The 17,644-nt window shown below is 45.1% G+C and overlaps 1 protein-coding gene and 1 long non-coding RNA gene across 4 annotated transcripts in view; both read left to right on the top strand.

The window, feature by feature from the left end:
* Positions 1–17,644, top strand: part of zfpm1 (zinc finger protein, FOG family member 1) — a 132,687-nt gene that overhangs the window by 26,426 nt on the left and 88,617 nt on the right. The gene's annotated exons all lie outside the window — the stretch shown is intronic.
* The window catches only part of LOC139069684 (uncharacterized), a 25,787-nt gene extending 8,143 nt beyond the window's left edge, over positions 1–17,644 (top strand). Inside the window, exon 2 of one of the 2 annotated variants that reach the window (XR_011520379.1) lies at positions 5,942–17,644. This is a non-coding gene — a long non-coding RNA (uncharacterized lncRNA). Of the gene's footprint in view, positions 1–3,134 lie in introns of both variants that reach the window. The other variant, XR_011520378.1, reaches the window with a different exon arrangement.

Genomic DNA, 17,644 nt, shown 5'->3' with positions numbered 1-17,644 from the left:
TTGCTTGGATATATTTGCTCCTCGTATTTAAATTTCATTAGCTTCTGAATTCATTTCTGCTTCTAAGATCTTAGAAAGAAATTTCCTTAAAAAATACGAATTTAATAACACAAAAACACCATTTCAAAGCCTTAAACCTGCTAAGATGTGTTGTATTTGTTGTAGCACAGACACAAATAATCTATTTCCTGTCATTGTTTGTAAAATATTCCGTTTAAACTCGGAGTTCTGCAGGTTTTTGTTTTATTTGTTGCCCTGCAGCTTAAAATCTTAACAACAAAACATTCCGGAAGGATCAAACTCAAACCAAGCTGTAGCAAAGTAGAGTTGAGGAAGAAGACGAAGACAATAATGACAGTGGGAAGGATGGAAGGCGTGGGGGAGGTGGGGGTGATGAGGGTGAGTCGGCGACTGGGACAATGTGAGCAGAAAGAGGAGAAGCTGGACGAGCCTCCTGGGAGCTCCTTTAACAGAAGAGGTCTAGACCGGCGGCTCCTCTCGTTCTCTCACACACACACGCACGCACGCACGCACGCACTCACACACACACACACACACACACACACACACACACACACACACACACACACACACACACACACACACACACACACACACACACACACACACACACACACACACAGCCGAGAGAAAACTGCAGAACGAGAAAGGCCGTTTTTCAGATCTTTACCTGAAAAAAACAAATTTTCTGATGAAAATCAAACCTGATGGCGTAATTTTCAGATAAAGGACTTGAACTCAGAAGACGGATCATTCATTCATCTTCTGGACCACTTATACCTGAGCAGGGACACAGGTAGCCAGTATTCGACTCCTTCCCTCACCAGGTGAGGGGCAGGGGACACCCTGGACGGGTCTCTGGTCCATCGCAGAGACACACTGCCAGTCACACACTTGCTCTCACCTGTAGGGGTAATCTGACATGCACGGTTAAGCTTGACTCATTCACTTTCCGCTTGGTGATGCGGCTCGCGGATGGAACGCGCTTCACAACTCGCAGCGTTTATGGTTCGTGCGGCTCGTCTCTGCGGTGAGCCAATATTCTCCCAAACTGTAGGGGGCAGCATGGAGCTCTACGGCATGCATCCAACACTACACCATAGTAGAAGTAGAAATTACTGTTGTTTATAACGGTTGTTAATGAAGGTTGAGAGCCAACTCGGCTCTTTAAGAGTTGGTGGAGTGTTCTCCTTTCCACCAGGATCACCGCTTTTCCGTTTGTTCCCCTTCCTTGCCTCCACATATCGGTCCCTCATGTTTTTCCAGCATTTTTTAACAGCGTCCTCGTCTTTTCCGACAGAGCGAGCTATTTCTCTCCAAGAATTATTAACAGCATGTTGATCACGGTGATCTTTGAGAGCTGAATCATTCAAATGTCTGTATTTACGAACCTCTGCCATAACTGGTTCTTGCCAGTCCGCCATGTTTTTCCACGTCCGACCGTCCACGTGGTTAGAAAACTTCCTAGGTGCGCGGTGCGGAAAGTTTTGGCCGTGCGGAGGCGCGGTGGAGGGGCGTGGTTGTTAAAATGACGCAATTTTGCCGCACGAAGCCGTGCGAACCTCGCGGACGCGTCAAGCATGAACCAACCTTAATGTGGGAGAAAACCCACGCATGCATGTGGAGAACATGCTATGTCCATATAGGAAGGATGCAGCCCGGCGTTGAACCTGCAACCTTCTCATGCTACCAACCATGCAGCGCAGAAGATATTTGTCAGATTCTGAGACTCGAACCTGGAAACAAAACTTTTTTTCATCATCAGCTGCTTCAGATGAAAATTTCCAGACGAGCTTTTCTTTTGTGTCGGTATTGAACTTCAGTAAGAATCTTCGAGGAGAGCGAAGCTCTACGTCTCCTCCTCCTCCTCATGTCTCCTCATGTCTCCTCCTCCTCCTCATGTTTCCTCATGTCTCCTCCTCCTCCTCATGTCTCCTCATGTCTCCTCATGTCTCCTCATGTCTCCTCCTCCTCCTCATGTCTCCTCATGTCTCCTCATGTCTCCTCATGTCTCCTCATGTCTCCTCCTCCTCCTCATGTCTCCTCATGTCTCCTCATGTCTCCTCATGTCTCCTCCTCCTCCTCATGTCTCCTCATGTCTCCTCATGTCTCCTCCTCCTCCTCATGTCTCCTCATGTCTCCTCATGTCTCCTCATGTCTCCTCCTCCTCCTCATGTCTCCTCATGTCTCCTCCTCCTCCTCATGTCTCCTCATGTCTCCTCATGTCTCCTCCTCCTCCTCATGTCTCCTCATGTCTCCTCCTCCTCCTCATGTCTCCTCATGTCTCCTCATGTCTCCTCCTCCTCCTCATGTCTCCTCATGTCTCCTCATGTCTCCTCCTCCTCCTCATGTCTCCTCATGTCTCCTCATGTCTCCTCCTCCTCCTCATGTCTCCTCATGTCTCCTCCTCCTCCTCATGTCTCCTCATGTCTCCTCATGTCTCCTCCTCCTCCTCATGTCTCCTCATGTCTCCTCCTCCTCCTCATGTCTCCTCATGTCTCAGAGTGTACTTTATGAGTCATGTGAGCCAGCAGCACCGTAGCCATCCAGGCCTCTGGATGTCTTTGTGCTTGTATAAAGTTTGCTTCTCTGGCTCCCTGACTGATAAGTGAGCTGCCAATCAAATTGGTGTGTGTGTGTGTGTGTGTGTGTGTGTGTGTGTGTGTGTGTGTGTGTGTGTGTGTGTGTGTGTGTGTGTGTGTGTGTGTGTGTGTGTGTGTGTGTCAGGGAAGAATAATGAAGTCATCAGCAGTGACGTCCTGGGCTGTCGACACAAATCGCGGACGGCATTCAGAAAAGTTTCCATAAGGGTAAAATGGTAAACGACCTGTGTGTCTATAGCGCCCTCTGTGGGTTCTACAACCCCCCAAGGCGCTTCACAACACGATCAGTCATTCACCCATTCACATGCTGGTGGTAGCCTGCCGAACAATGGCTCCACCGGTCCCTCTGACCACCTCCAGCCGGCAGAGTGGGTTAAGTGTCTTGCCCAAGGACACAACAGCAGCATTCTCAGTTGGAACCTGCAACCTTTCGATTGTCCATTCCACTCTACCTCCCGAGCTCCTGCTGTCCCCCATGTCTGAAAACATTCCTTAATTATCTCCTTTCAGCTGCGGGGCCTTTCTTGAATTAGAACTTTTCCAAAATCCTGAACAAGATGCTTAGAGAGCTGTCTGCATGGCCTCCTAGTCGGAGAGCGGGAGACACGTCAGGCAGCTTTGGGAGGAGTTGGAGACCAGATTGTAAACTAGGTGAGACTTGTTGGAGACACTTAGAGAAAAATTCTAACAGTAAAATTTGATCTGAGTGAAATCTGAGCGCAGCCCCTCGCTGGTTAACCAACAGCAAACACCAGAAAGCATCGGGTCACGAAGATGAGGCACTTTTAACCTTCAGCTGCTTCAAAAGGCAAGTCTTCTAGTCAGCCCTGTGACAAACAGGAAGTCGGTGGAGAAAAAAAACTCTGGTGTTATATCAAGTTCAAGTGTTTAGATAAGTGAAAAAATACACAAAAATCCCATCAGCAGCTTTATGTGATCACAGCCTCTGTCCCTGTGAAAATACGGCCCGGCTCTGTTTCTACCAGCTGTTCGTGACAAAGAAACGTCAGATTTTTATGTTTATTACGACTCAAATAAAGTAAAACTAGAAAACTTCAAGACCGTTAAAAACGATCCAAATAAACAGTTTTATTTTATTATGTTTTCCTTTGGAGAACCTGTTGGATGCAGACTTTTAAATCAAGATTCTAGATGCAGGTAATTATATTTATTCATTTTCCTGCATCAAAGCTTTTCTCCCAACGTTTTCCTGATGCTTTTTAGTTTAAAGAGCAAGTCACCCCCTACAAGAAACTTACTTCACTCCCACTTCATGTTTGAAAAATGCAACAAATGCTGTTGCTTGGCAGACCGAGAGGGCGGAGCCGCTAACAAATACACACACACACAGGCTCACAATGGCATTGTGACATCATAATGTACCAGATGACATCATAGCATACCTCTTAGCCAATAGCGGTGGCAGATTTAAATTCAAATACAGTGCAGAATTTTTCCCTGACGACGGCGCAACACTGACAGTTGTAGGCAAAATATTTGAATTTTAACCAAGATGCACTGAACTGCCAAATTATTGACTACACGTGTCTGTAGCATGATTAGACACTCCTTTATATAGTTTATCAGCAAAAAAAAAAAAGTGATTTGGGGGTGACTTGCTCTTTAAACACTGAAGTTTAGTCGCATGCGCAGTCCTGACTTTATTTATCCGGACTTGTTTCGGTGCTGTTGGAAACGTTTCGTCCCTTTACAAGTCCATTTCCAAATCCAGCGTTTAGCTGCTGCTCAGCGATGAGTCGTCGTGGAACGGGCCGCGGTTCTGAGGGTCTCCGACCCGGTTCCTGGTGGTCCTGGAGGAGATGCGTAGAACCAGCTTGTTTCTGCAGCTCCCACAAAGAAAACCATTGATGATGTCATAAAACGACCTGCAGGAAGACGGCGGGTAATTTATTAGTTGGCGTGTTGATCTGATATAAACATTCGGATCATAAACGCCGTTTGAGAGGGCGCCATGACGACAGGTTTAAAATACAACAAATAATAAAATCTGTAACACTTTAGTTTAGGGAACACAAATTAACCATGAATTAGCTGCCAATTAATATGCATATTAATGGACTGCTAACTCTGTATTAGTCATTATTAAGCTATTATTAGGTGCTCATTACTAATGCTGTAATTCTAATATTAACGGGCCATAAATTAAGAGTTTTATCTAAATAAGCCATTCATAATGGTAATTATGATTATAATTAACACACATTCTAATTAGCCCAAATCAATGTGTGGCTTTTAAAGAATAATTCAAGGGGAATAGTTAATAACCAAAAATATTATGTTCTGGTATTCTGTACTTAAACATCAAACTCCACATGTTAATAGAGCCTAAACAACAATCAATTAACCACTTGTAGGCAAGAATATGTTCCCCATTCTAAAGTCAGATTTTGTTCATACCTAATTACTAGTAGTTTAGTATGAACCACTTGAAGGCAAGAATTACTTCTTTAGAAGCCACATATTGATTTGAGGTACGTAGTACGTGAGTTAATCAGCAACAAACCATTATGGATGGCTTATTTTCTTAAAACTCTTAAATTATGGCCAGTTAATGTTAGAATAACGGCATTAGTAATAAGCTGTTAATAAGTGCATAACAATGACTAGTTCAGACTTAGTAGTCCACTAATATGCATATTAATTGGCAGCTAATTAATGGTTAATTTGTGTTCCCTAAACTAAGGTGTTACCATAAAACAAAAACCCAGTTGGGAGATGTTTTTATTCTCTACCCCCCTCCCCTGTCCAGCTACTCTTTCCTCCTTTCAAATTCCTCTCGACCCTCCTCTCCTGTATCTCCACCCTTCCACCTCCTCTCCTGTATCTTCCCCTTTGAATCCACCTATCTGCCCCCCCACCCCTCACCCCCCCCAGCCAGACCCCTGGCCTCGGCCAACCAGGTCTTGGCGCTATGATAATGTGGAAAGTTGAACTGGCCCCATTACAGCGAGGCTGATGGGAGGGCCGATAACGCCGTTGATAATGGGTGCAGATAGCGCTGACACAGCGGTCCAATAGCCTAGCCTTCCCCCTCCCTCACCCCCCACCCCACCCATTATCATTCCTGCCCACCGATGGGCTCCCAGAACGCTATCTCCTCTCCATTTCCACTCCTGCGACAGATAAGAATGGAAATACTGACTTCATAGCTGACTGATTAAAGTGTCTGCCTTTCTTGATAATACACAGATAAATTATGTTTTTTCTTCCTCCCCCCTCTCTCTATCTAGAAAAGGGTGGAGCAGAGCAGAAAGGAGAAAAACCCTCTCTCTTTTCATTTCTCTTCTCTTTTCTAGAGTTTTTCTTTTTTGTCCGAGGAGGCGGGATGGAGAGCTTATGATGGGGTCACATGACTGGATGGAAACGAGGAAGTGGAGTAGAATAAAAACGTGTGGTTTGTTTCTACACTGAAGCATGGGGTGGGGGGGGGGGGGGGGGGGGGCTCTTTATCTCTGATGGCTCCAGGTTGATACCAGAAGATCCCTGATGGATCTGCTCCTTACATCCGAGTCTTTTTATCCAGCTCCACCACACACCTCTCCGCTTTCATCTGTCCTCCTTCACCATCATCTCCTCCTCTTCCTCACTTTTCTTCTGAGCATCTGAATGTCAGAACCTGCTGATCTGTTCCTGTGTTTGTTCATCAGACTAATTCTGTCTTTGTGGAGCAGTTTCTGTCCAGGATTACTAACTTCATGTAGGAAATGTGCTTTTGTTCTAACTGATGTTGAGCAACAAAACATCGTTATCCAACAACTTTTGCAGCTTTTGAGGTAGATTTAAGGTAAAATACTTTCATAAACTGGCAGGCTGCATCTGACCTCCAGAAAGGCTTTTATTTTGAAAATTAGTCACTGTAGAAGCAGTCTGAGATCCTTCCGGTGGTGATGAAGCATCCGAGATGAAACTGGTGACGTCTGTTTCCCGTCTATCCTACCATGATCTCTGACGTCCACAGAAATGTTATCCTCCAACTACGGCAAGTAAACAGCTGGTTACTCGACTCAACCAGCGAGTAAACAGCTGGTTACTCGACTCAACCAGCGAGTAAACAGCTGGTTACTCGACTCAACCAGCGAGTAAACAGCTGGTTACCCGACTCAACTAGTGAGTAAACAGCTTGTTACTCGACTCAACTAGCGAGTAAACAGCTGGTTACTCGACTCAACTAGTGAGTAAACAGCTGGTTACCTGACTCAACCAGCGAGTAAACAGCTGGTTACTCGACTCAACTAGTGAGTAAACAGCTTGTTACTCGACTCAACTAGCGAGTAAACAGCTGGTTACTCGACTCAACCAACAAATAAACAACTGGTTACTCAACTCAACTAGCGAGTAAACAGCTTGTTACTCGACTCAACCAGCGAGTAAACAGCTGGTTACTCGACTCAAATAGTGAGTAAACAGCTGGTTACTCGACTCAACTAGTGAGTAAACAGCTGGTTACTCGACTCAACCAACAAATAAACAACTGGTTACTCAACTCAACTAGTGAGTAAACAGCTGGTTACTCGACTCAACTAGTGAGTAAACAGCTGGTTACTCGACTCAACTAGTGAGTAAACAGCTGGTTACTCGACTCAAATAGTGAGTAAACAGCTGGTTACTCGACTCAACTAGTGAGTAAACAGCTGGTTACTCGACTCAACCAGCGAGTAAACAGCTGGTTACTCGACTCAAATAGTGAGTAAACAGCTGGTTACTCGACTCAACCAACAAATAAACAACTGGTTACTCAACTCAACTAGCGAGTAAACAGCTTGTTACTCGACTCAACCAGCGAGTAAACAGCTGGTTACTCGACTCAAATAGTGAGTAAACAGCTGGTTACTCGACTCAACCAACAAATAAACAACTGGTTACTCAACTCAACTAGTGAGTAAACAGCTGGTTACTCGACTCAACTAGTGAGTAAACAGCTGGTTACTCGACTCAAATAGTGAGTAAACAGCTGGTTACTCGACTCAACTAGTGAGTAAACAGCTGGTTACTCGACTCAACCAACAAATAAACAGCTGGTTACTCAATTCAACTAGTGAGTAAACAGCTGGTTACTCAACTCAACTAGCGAGTAAACAGCTGGTTACTCGACTCAACCAGCGAGTAAACAGCTGGTTACCCGACTCAACCAGCGAGTAAACAGCTGGTTACCCGACTCAACCAACAAGTAAACAGCTGGTTACTAGACTCAACCAGCGAGTAAACAGCTGTTTTCTCGACTCAACCAACAAGTAAACAGCTGGTTACTCGACTCAACCAGCGAGTAAACAGCTGTTTTCTCGACTCAACCAGCGAGTAAACAGCTGTTTTCTCGACTCAACCAGCGAGTAAACAGCTGGTTACCCGACTCAACCAGCGAGTAAACAGCTGGTTACCCGACTCAACCAACAAGTAAACAGCTGGTTACTAGACTCAACCAGCGAGTAAACAGCTGGTTACCCGACTCAACCAACAAGTAAACAGCTGGTTACTAGACTCAACCAGCGAGTAAACAGCTGGTTACTCAACTCAACTAGCGAGTAAACAGCTGGTTACTCGACTCAACCAGCGAGTAAACAGCTGGTTACCCGACTCAACCAGCGAGTAAACAGCTGGTTACCCGACTCAACCAACAAGTAAACAGCTGGTTACTAGACTCAACCAGCGAGTAAACAGCTGTTTTCTCGACTCAACCAACAAGTAAACAGCTGGTTACTCGACTCAACCAGCGAGTAAACAGCTGTTTTCTCGACTCAACCAGCGAGTAAACAGCTGTTTTCTCGACTCAACCAGCGAGTAAACAGCTGGTTACCCGACTCAACCAGCGAGTAAACAGCTGGTTACCCGACTCAACCAACAAGTAAACAGCTGGTTACTAGACTCAACCAGCGAGTAAACAGCTGGTTACCCGACTCAACCAACAAGTAAACAGCTGGTTACTCGACTCAACCAGCGAGTAAACAGCTGTTTTCTCGACTCAACCAGCGAGTAAACAGCTGTTTTCTCGACTCAACCAACGAGTAAACAGCTGTTTTCTCGACTCAACCAGCGAGTAAACAGCTGGTTACTGAACAGATGGCCAGACTAAACCATTAAAATAAGCAGCAAATTGTCAGATTCCAGATGTTGGAATGTCTCAACACGATATCGAGCGTGTCCTTAAAAATCCGAGTCAGGACAAGAAGGGGATAAACTATCTTCAGCAGTATCTGAAACCCTGGGATTCAGTTAATTTGATTAAAACAAAAAAATGTAGATTAATTTAAAAAAGGCATTAAAGACATTTTGATGAGTTTAAGGTTAAAACATTTCAGTGGAAGTGACTCCGTCCCAGACTTATCGAGTTCCTAAGGATGAGAGAGGAGACGTTAGGTAATCACGGATCTACATTATTTCATGTTTCATTTCTCTTCTCTTCTCTTCTCTTCTCTTCTCTTCTCTTCTCTTCTCTTCTCTTCTCTTCTCTTCTCTACTCTACTCTACTCTACTCTACTCTACTCTAAACTTCTCTACTCTACTCTACTCTACTCTAAACTTCTCTTCTCTTCTCTTCTCTTCTCTTCTCTTCTCTTCTCTCTACTCTACTCCTCTCTACTCTACTCTACTCTACTCTACTCTACTCTACTCTACTCTACTCTACTCTACTCCTCCATCCAGCCAACACAAAGCACAGACGTCCCACTGATGCAGAAACTGGTTTTATTTGTTGAAACTCAGCCGGCCGAGCGCTCCAACGCGTCCGATCCAGGCCGAGCCTTTGTTTCGGTTTTCCACCTTCAGCCCGGTGCACCATGACGACCGGTCGGCTTGTGTTACGGTCATCCAGCCGCCCTGTCGCTCACTCATCCCTGCAGTCAGATGTTGTGTGTTCCTGCAGGAAGCAGCAGGATGGAACAACACGCCGTCGCCTGGGCCACACTCGCTGACCTTGATAGATTAGACCCAGAGAGGCTTTTCTGTCTGACACAGACCTACGATAAGTCTGTGAGCGAAATAGTTTTTTCCTTTTCTCAGAAGTATGGCTGCTTTGCAGGCCGGGAAGAGATTGTGTGCATTTTATGTGAGCCTGCCTCTACCAACCAATCTTCCTGTCTGTGTCTGCTAATAATCAACCCCCACTTCCACATCACCAGATCACTTATCTAAATATATTTTCTCTCTCCCTGTCAACGGCCGCTTTGCTTACATGTGACCGGTTCTATCACCGCCTGCATGCTGCATTTTACATATTAACTGGGACAGGGATGCACAAAATCACCATAAAGGTTAATTTGATCCCAAAACCCGAGCTTAACTTTTTAAGGGCAGCTCTCCTTTTTTTGTCCCAAGAATCCACAAAGAGCGGGGAGTGGAAGGCTGAGAAAGGAAAGAAAGAAAATAGGAAAGAAAAAAAACACGAAACTGTGATAAAAAGCCGAGATAAGCGAGTGGCTGTGTTGTGTAGGAGTTGATATCAATGTTATCTATCTGTCTTTTTTCACTCTGCGAGCCCTTCTCTTGTTTTTTTAGCCCTTATCTTGCTCCACCAAAATGCCAGGAACAAAAAGGGGAGAAAGAAAGAAATTACCGTGCGGATTATTCATGGGGGCTGGCTGATAAAATGTTGACGCTGAAATTAAGACTAATACACGGAGGTGCATTTCCCCCTCTGCAACTGTTTTTCAGAATGCGGTTTTTGTGTGTGTTATTTCTGCATAAAGGTTTTTGCCTCGTCTGCAAGCTGTGCGTTGATAATTTCTTGCCGTTGCTTGCTAATAGCAGATTAGACCTCATTTAACTCTTTGTGCCCTCCCTGACACCGGTTCATTACACGCACACCCTCCGTCTCCACACACTCTCTGCTGGGCTCAGATAAGCTCAGCTCCCAATCTGTCGCTAATAGAAAGGCTCAAACCGGCGGCCGACAGGTTTGGGTTCTTTAGCGACAGAACCAAACCTCACGGCGGGGCTGTGATTGGTCGCGTCGTGGTGCTAATCGGCCCATTGATGTGGGACACGAAGACGAGGGTCAGCAGCTCCACTTATAGAACATTAAAGGGATTTTTTTGGCCATTTTGACACCTGTTTTAGTGTTAAAGTTATAATTTTTCAAAAATCGATTGAAAAGTAACAGATTATCTTCTGGACTGATGAGCTAAAGACTAGTCTCAGTGTGTTGTTGGCATCTTAAATCAACTTCAGTCGTTAAAGTACCACAGCGGCATGTTTATACAAGCTTATTCACAGGAAATCCTCGGCTTAAAAGCTACAAATGATCGTGTAAAGAGAAACTGGCGGCAGTCTAAAGGTTTATAAAATAAAGTTACATAAACCACTGGAAAATGTAGGAGCGGGTTTAAATCAATCATCACTAGCTGTTAGCCCATCAATCCTGAAGAAACGCTTTCTCTGAATAAAGTTTTATCTAAAACCAGCGGTGCTGATGTGGATCAGCGAGGCGAAATAAGAATAAATCTTTATTGTCATCAAGAACAAAGCTACATTTGTTGGCAGCATCTCTTCAAAGGCAACAACTGCATTTCAGCAAAGTTGTTAAAGAGCAAGTTCACTGAGAAACCATTGTTCACTTATTTTTAATAAATGATCAGTCACTCTTGAGTTTTTCATGAAAATAGTCTCCTACACCTATCCCCTGCATTAGCTTCTGATAGAAAACAGACGGTGAAACTCTAGGATTAGAAAATCCTGACAGATCTACGCCACACTGTCACTTAGCATTCATGGACTTACCCATCTTGGCTCACGACGGGGAAGGTTGTTGCTGGTTTAGCGTCCAGGAAACGGCAGAGAACGTCTCGGCTAGTAGAAGCTAACTGTTAGCATTAGCTACTGCACCACACAGCAGAACTCTTCCAGGCTTGTGTTATTTGTAGAGATAAAACATCAACGTTGTAGAGTAAACAGAGTCAGTGGTAGTCGTGTTGCTGTTAGCCAATCAGAGCAGAGATGTCCACATATCAGGAAGTAAGACTCCAGATCCTGCCGTGTATTCTTTTATTGTGGGTTCTCATGACTCCAAAGCCTCGTTCACACCGAACGTGGAACGGATGCAATCCAGTTTCAAAAATCACCCAATCCAACCAGAACATTCCCACCAGCGGCGGTGCAGAACGGATGCTTCTGCGTGGAGCACGTTTTTTCCGTGTGCCGCATGTGGACTGTCATGAAGCTAAAGAAATGACACGAGCCAGACAGGAAGTGAAGTGCATCTGCTCTATTTCAAAATAAAATCGGTTTTAAAACATGTTGTTGGCTGTCTGAGATGTGCAGGTCAGGACTCACTCCACTCCTTCTCTTGATGCTCAGGCCTGTTTGCATCGCGGTCCTTTTCTTCCTGATGTGAGTAATGAGTTCTTTTGTTTGCTTGGTGTTGAGGTTGAGGTAGTTGCCACTGCGCCAGGCCCCCGATGCTCCTCCTCCTCCTTGTGTGGTGCCTCGTCATCATTTTTCGTCCGTCCAACAATGGTTTTATCATCTGCAAATTCAGTGAAGATGTTGGAGCCATGGATTTCCACACAATCATGGGTGGACTCAGAACCAGTGATGTGATGTATACGAACTAAACCAGCCTTTCCAACGCGTCTTCAAAGGGAACCGTGAGAGCTGAGTCCTTGTAGAGAACCGTTCTTCATGTTGTCTGTCTGTACCTTTGAGGTAAACAGACCTCGAATGAAAGAGTCCCAGAACACAGCCCTGAGGAACGCCGGCACTGGATCTAACGTTGCATTAAATAAATCACCGGACCTTCTCATGCATGTTCGCTCTACCTTGTTGCAGAAAGTCATCATTTAGTTTTCTGTCCAGCATCCTGCCTTTAGAACTCAAAACTTCAGGAATAACACCTTCTTCTGCTGTGTCCCAGAACACAGCCCTGAGGAACGGCGGTACTAGATCTAACGTTGCATTAAATAAATCACAGGACCTTCTCATGCATGTTCGCTCTACCTTGTTGCAGAAAGTCATCATTTAGTTTTCTGTCCAACATCCCGCCTTTAGAACTCAAAACTTCAGGAATAACACCTTCTTCTGCTGTGTCCCAGAACACAGCCCTGAGGAACGCCGGTACTGGATCTAACGTTGCATTAAATAAATCACCGGACCTTCTCATGCATGTTCGCTCTACCTTGTTGCAGAAAGTCATCATTTAGTTTTCTGTCCAGCATCCCGCCTTTAGAACTCAAAACTTCAGGAATAACACCTTCTTCTGCTGTGTCCCAGAACACAACCCTGAGGAACGGCGGTACTAGATCTAACGTTGCATTAAATAAATCACCGGACCTTCTCATGCATGTTCGCTCTACCTTGTTGCAGAAAGTCATCATTTAGTTTTCTGTCCAACATCCCGCCTTTAGAACTCAAAACTTCAGGAATAACACCTTCTTCTGCTGTGTCCCAGAACACAGCCATGAGGAACGCCGGTACTGGATCTAACGTTGCATTAAATAAATCACCGGACTTTCTCATGCATGTTCGCTCTACCTTGTTGCAGAAAGTCATCATTTAGTTTTCTGTCCAACATCCCGCCTTTAGAACTCAAAACTTCAGGAATAACACCTTCTTCTGCTGTGTCCCAGAACACAGCCCTGAGGAACGCCGGTACTGGATCTAACGTTGCATTAAATAAATCACCGGACTTTCTCATGCATGTTGGCACTACCTTGTTGCAGAAAGTCATCATTTAGTTTTCTGTCCAACATCCCGCCTTTAGAACTCAAAACTTCAGGAATAACACCTTCTTCTGCTGTGTCCCAGAACACAGCCCTGAGGAACGCCGGTACTGGATCTAACGTTGCATTAAATAAATCACCGGACTTTCTCATGCATGTTCGCTCTACCTTGTTGCAGAAAGTCATCATTTAGTTTTCTGTCCAGCATCCCGCCTTTAGAACTCAAAACTTCAGGAATAACACCTTCTTCTGCTGTGTCCCAGAACACAGCCCTGAGGAACGCCGGTACTGGATCTAACGTTGCATTAAATAAATCACCGGACTTTCTCATGCATGTTGGCACTACCTTGTTGCAGAAAGTCATCATTTAGTTTTCTGTCCAACATCCCGCCTTTAGAACTCAAAACTTCAGGAATAACACCTTCTTCTGGTTTTTAACTCCTAACGTCATGTCCACAAACCCTCGTTGGTGTTTAAAAGTCATTTAAAATAAAAACAGATTTTCTGTTTTACCTTGGTGGAGCTGAAACGAGGCGATGCTTTAGGAAGATTAATGAAAGGAAGAAAAAGAGCGATAAAGCATAATTGAATGTTTTAGGTGTTTCTGATGTTAGATTGTGATTTATAAAATCTGGTTTTATTAAGTGATGAACTGATTTAGTGACAGAGCGGCGGGATAAGGAAAGTAGTCTTTGTGTTTCACACTTGACCCTGTTTTTACCCAGAGTTCACCAGGTGAGCTCAGGTTACCTGTCTCTCTCTCTCTCTCTCCTTCAGACGGGTGGAGTCTAAATATCATCGGCTCTAATCAGTTTTAAAGTGGCACATTATTTTCTCATTGCTTTAATAACATCAACAAGTTTCCACGTTTGTCAGGAGGAGTGCATATCGGACATGAGCTGTAATTTCCTCCAGCTCATCATGGCTTCCTCGCCCTCACCTCCTTCCTCCACCTCTTCCTCCTCCTCCTCCTCCTCCATCAGCGGCGAGTCTTCTTGTCTGTGTATTAGTATTAGCAGCAGCAGTGTCCCCTGAAGTAAAACAATCTGCTGTAATCTATCAGTGCCTTATCGGCCCTATCTGAGAGCCGAGAAAGCCGGGGCCGGGGCTGTGGCGCCGCTCTCCGGAGCTGATAAAGTTTCAGAGTTCAGCGATGATGAATGTTAAGAAACTACACCCTCGTTACCAGCGATGTGGACTTGGCAAAGCTGCGTGATAGGGAGGGGTGAGGAGGTGGAAAGTGGAGAAGAACGGGAAGGAGGGGTGGCTGATGATGGGAGTCGGAAAAGAAGAAAGGTCTTGTTGGCATCCGATGTGGGTCTGGGATCTTATTTATTGTTTTTTAATTTGAAAGTAGACAGTATTATTGTTTGTTCTGGGTTCGTCTCATTTCCTGATCCGATTATAAATTCCCCGAATCATTTACGATGCTCACATTTGCCGATTTAAAGACATCCAATTGACGCCGTTTGTTCCCAGACCTCTGGAAGTCAGACTAAAATCAGAGCAAACATCTTTAACCAGTTGCCAGACTTTCATGTCACTTGAAGCAACCTTGGTCAATAGTTCTCCGTCTCCTTGGCCTTCTGGAAATGGTCCGCTCTCAGACAGGTTCTAACAAGTCGGACCTACAACCAACTCCCTACATTAGATGAGTTGAATCTGAAAGTTCTGGACCAGGACCTGAAAGCTCATCATCCTTTAGCTGGTCTGATTCGACGCTGCTTCATCCCTTGAGTCACGATCCTTCCTTCTTCTTGAATGAGCCAAAGGTCAGAGTTAAAACAGAACCTTTCTTCTGAACATGTCCAGCCCCCGGACCATAACTGAGTGAAAAACCAGCTAAAGCCTGAAGAAAGACCTTCAGAACGTCTGGAGGACTATTGATCAGGACCACTTGAAAAGATAGCAGGAAATTAAAGAAGTATCTCCAACATTTTATCTTTCTCATCGATGGCTTTTATCTGGTGGCATCAGACTTTCAGGCCTCAAAGTCCCCCTGATTATGATGCAGCTGATAACTGAGACGGTTCACAAAAGCAATGACTCCAGTAACAGATTAGCTGGTTAGTAGTGGACCAGTGATTAGTGGCCTGGTTCACATGGACCGAATCTGCTACAGTGTTGATCTGAAGGTGGTGCATCGGGTCAGCTGGATCACATGGCTGCTTCCAGAACTTTTGAGAAGTTCTAATGGACAAAGATCTGCTGACATAGCCCTTTTCAGACAGACATTCTGGAACATTTGCGGACAATTCAATCCAGTTTTTAACCGGAACTGTGTTTTCAGACACACCACTTTTGTACCGGAACTTGTCCTTTCGGCTGCGTTCACACAGCAGGGAAAAGTTCCAGATGTCTGACGGCGGCGGGGGGTGGGTGGGAGAATCGGACTCATGTTAAGAAGAAGAAGAAAATATCATTTCTATAGCGCCTCTCTAGATAAAAATCACGAGGCGCTTAAGCATAATTCTGCGCACACGAAGATGCATAAGAGACCTGGATGATGAAGCTCAATGGTTAAAGGAATCACTGAAGCGGTGTGAAGCGCTCCGACCGTCGCTCGTCTAGACGGTACCGTAGGAGGCGAGCTGCCGTGGTTCGCTGCATGCTACAGCAGCGACTTATATAGGTGCGCACAGCGCCCCCCGGTCCCCTCCTCCTCCCCCTCCCCCTTGTCCGGAACTTTACCTCACCAGTCTGAAGCAGCCACCCTGTCCGTAACAAGTCCGGACCTGTTACTAGGGGCTTCGTCCGGTAAAATTCCGGAACACGTTATCCGGATGTTTGTATTCAGACACAAAGGTCTTACGGACAGATTCCGGAACATTTCCGTTTTTCATGGCCTGTCTGAAGGGGGCTTCAAATCTTTTCAGACGTGGGTAAAGGATCTGCAGGTGGGAGGGGCCAATTTTATTTCCTTATTATTGTTATTCTCTTTCAGCACAGTTATAGAATTACATAAGAAAGTCTTATCGCTCACATTTATCTAAAAACCTCCACCAATAGCACGTTTCAGACTGAAGACAACCACCGGACCATCCGGTTGTCGGTCTCACTGAACCGCCGCACTTCCCTGGGTCCTCCACTCACACACTCACGGATTTAGCAAGAAAACACCACTGGTGTAAAGTCTGAGAAGGAGAAACAGCCGGCTGCTACCGCTGTGTCCCAAAAAGAAAAGCACCATCTGAAGTCACGGACAACACAAGACGTTTGGACCCAGATAACAGCGTCGCAGGTTTCCGTTTCTGCAGAAGAGTCTCAGTGGCGATACCCGAGGGGAGGGTGTTCCCTGACCATGTTTTCGCAGCTTGTTCTGTAGATTTGCAGAAGCAGCTTTAACAACCCACACTTGATGATCCTTTAGTCATGATGGCGTCTTCAGATTTTTCTCACTAATGAATTTCATCTTTTCATCCTGTGCATTTTACATGCTTTTGAATGGTCTGAAAATCGAGTGCACCGATACGAAGATTTGGGCCGATATCGATGTCAACACTGCTGTGGTGACTGATAACAAATATTACACGCCCCGTAAACAGCTCACGTATGCAAACGTAAACTGGATGGACAAAAACAATGGTTGTTAGTGCGGACCCAATTTTATTTATGGGATCGAAACTGATCGGTCACAACCTTGCTACGATACTGACGTTGATGCCGATATAGTATTCAACTCTAGTCTGAACCAATAAAATGATGTTTGCAATCTGAAAAAGTCATAAAGGATCAGAGCTGGGGTTTTGGAGCAGCTGTTACATTAAATTAATCTGAAGAAAGATTCATATTTAAAACTCACACACACACACATGCACGCACGCACGCGCACGCACGCACACACACACACACACACACACACACACAGATCCTCAGATCTTTATTGCACAAATGAAAGTAAAAATGTGTAAAAAGGGGGAACAATAGTGATCGTGACAAAGTTCTTGAGTGTATAATAGCGGTTAATGCGTGGCGGGGCGCAGGCAGCTTTGTTCGCCAGAGTGCCGAGCTCTTAATAGAATCTGATAGACGTCCGTCTCCTCGGGCCCGTTTTGAGTTGGGTTTGGACTCATCAGCTTCCTCCCTCCTTTCCCTGCCTCGCGTCATTCTATGAAGGGATAATTTGTCAATAATTGGCCGTGTCGCTCTCGTCAAGACGGTTTGATAAAGCTGCAGCTCATCGGGGGCTGGGATGGAGAAAATCTCCCCAACAATAATAAAAAAAAAAGCCAGAGCGCAGAGAAGGCAGCGTGTGGCAGCAGATCTCAGGCAGCGATAGAGCCATTAGGAGCTTTAGAAGTATTTTAGCTGAATTCACACAAAGCAAAAATAGATAAATAAATAATGAAAGGG

Source organism: Nothobranchius furzeri, chromosome 4 (genome assembly GCF_043380555.1).
Source record: "Nothobranchius furzeri strain GRZ-AD chromosome 4, NfurGRZ-RIMD1, whole genome shotgun sequence".
Classification (NCBI taxonomy): Eukaryota; Metazoa; Chordata; class Actinopteri; order Cyprinodontiformes; family Nothobranchiidae; genus Nothobranchius; species Nothobranchius furzeri.
The sequence above is the reverse complement of the archived record's forward strand: the minus strand, read 5'-3'. Positions and strand labels throughout refer to the sequence as shown.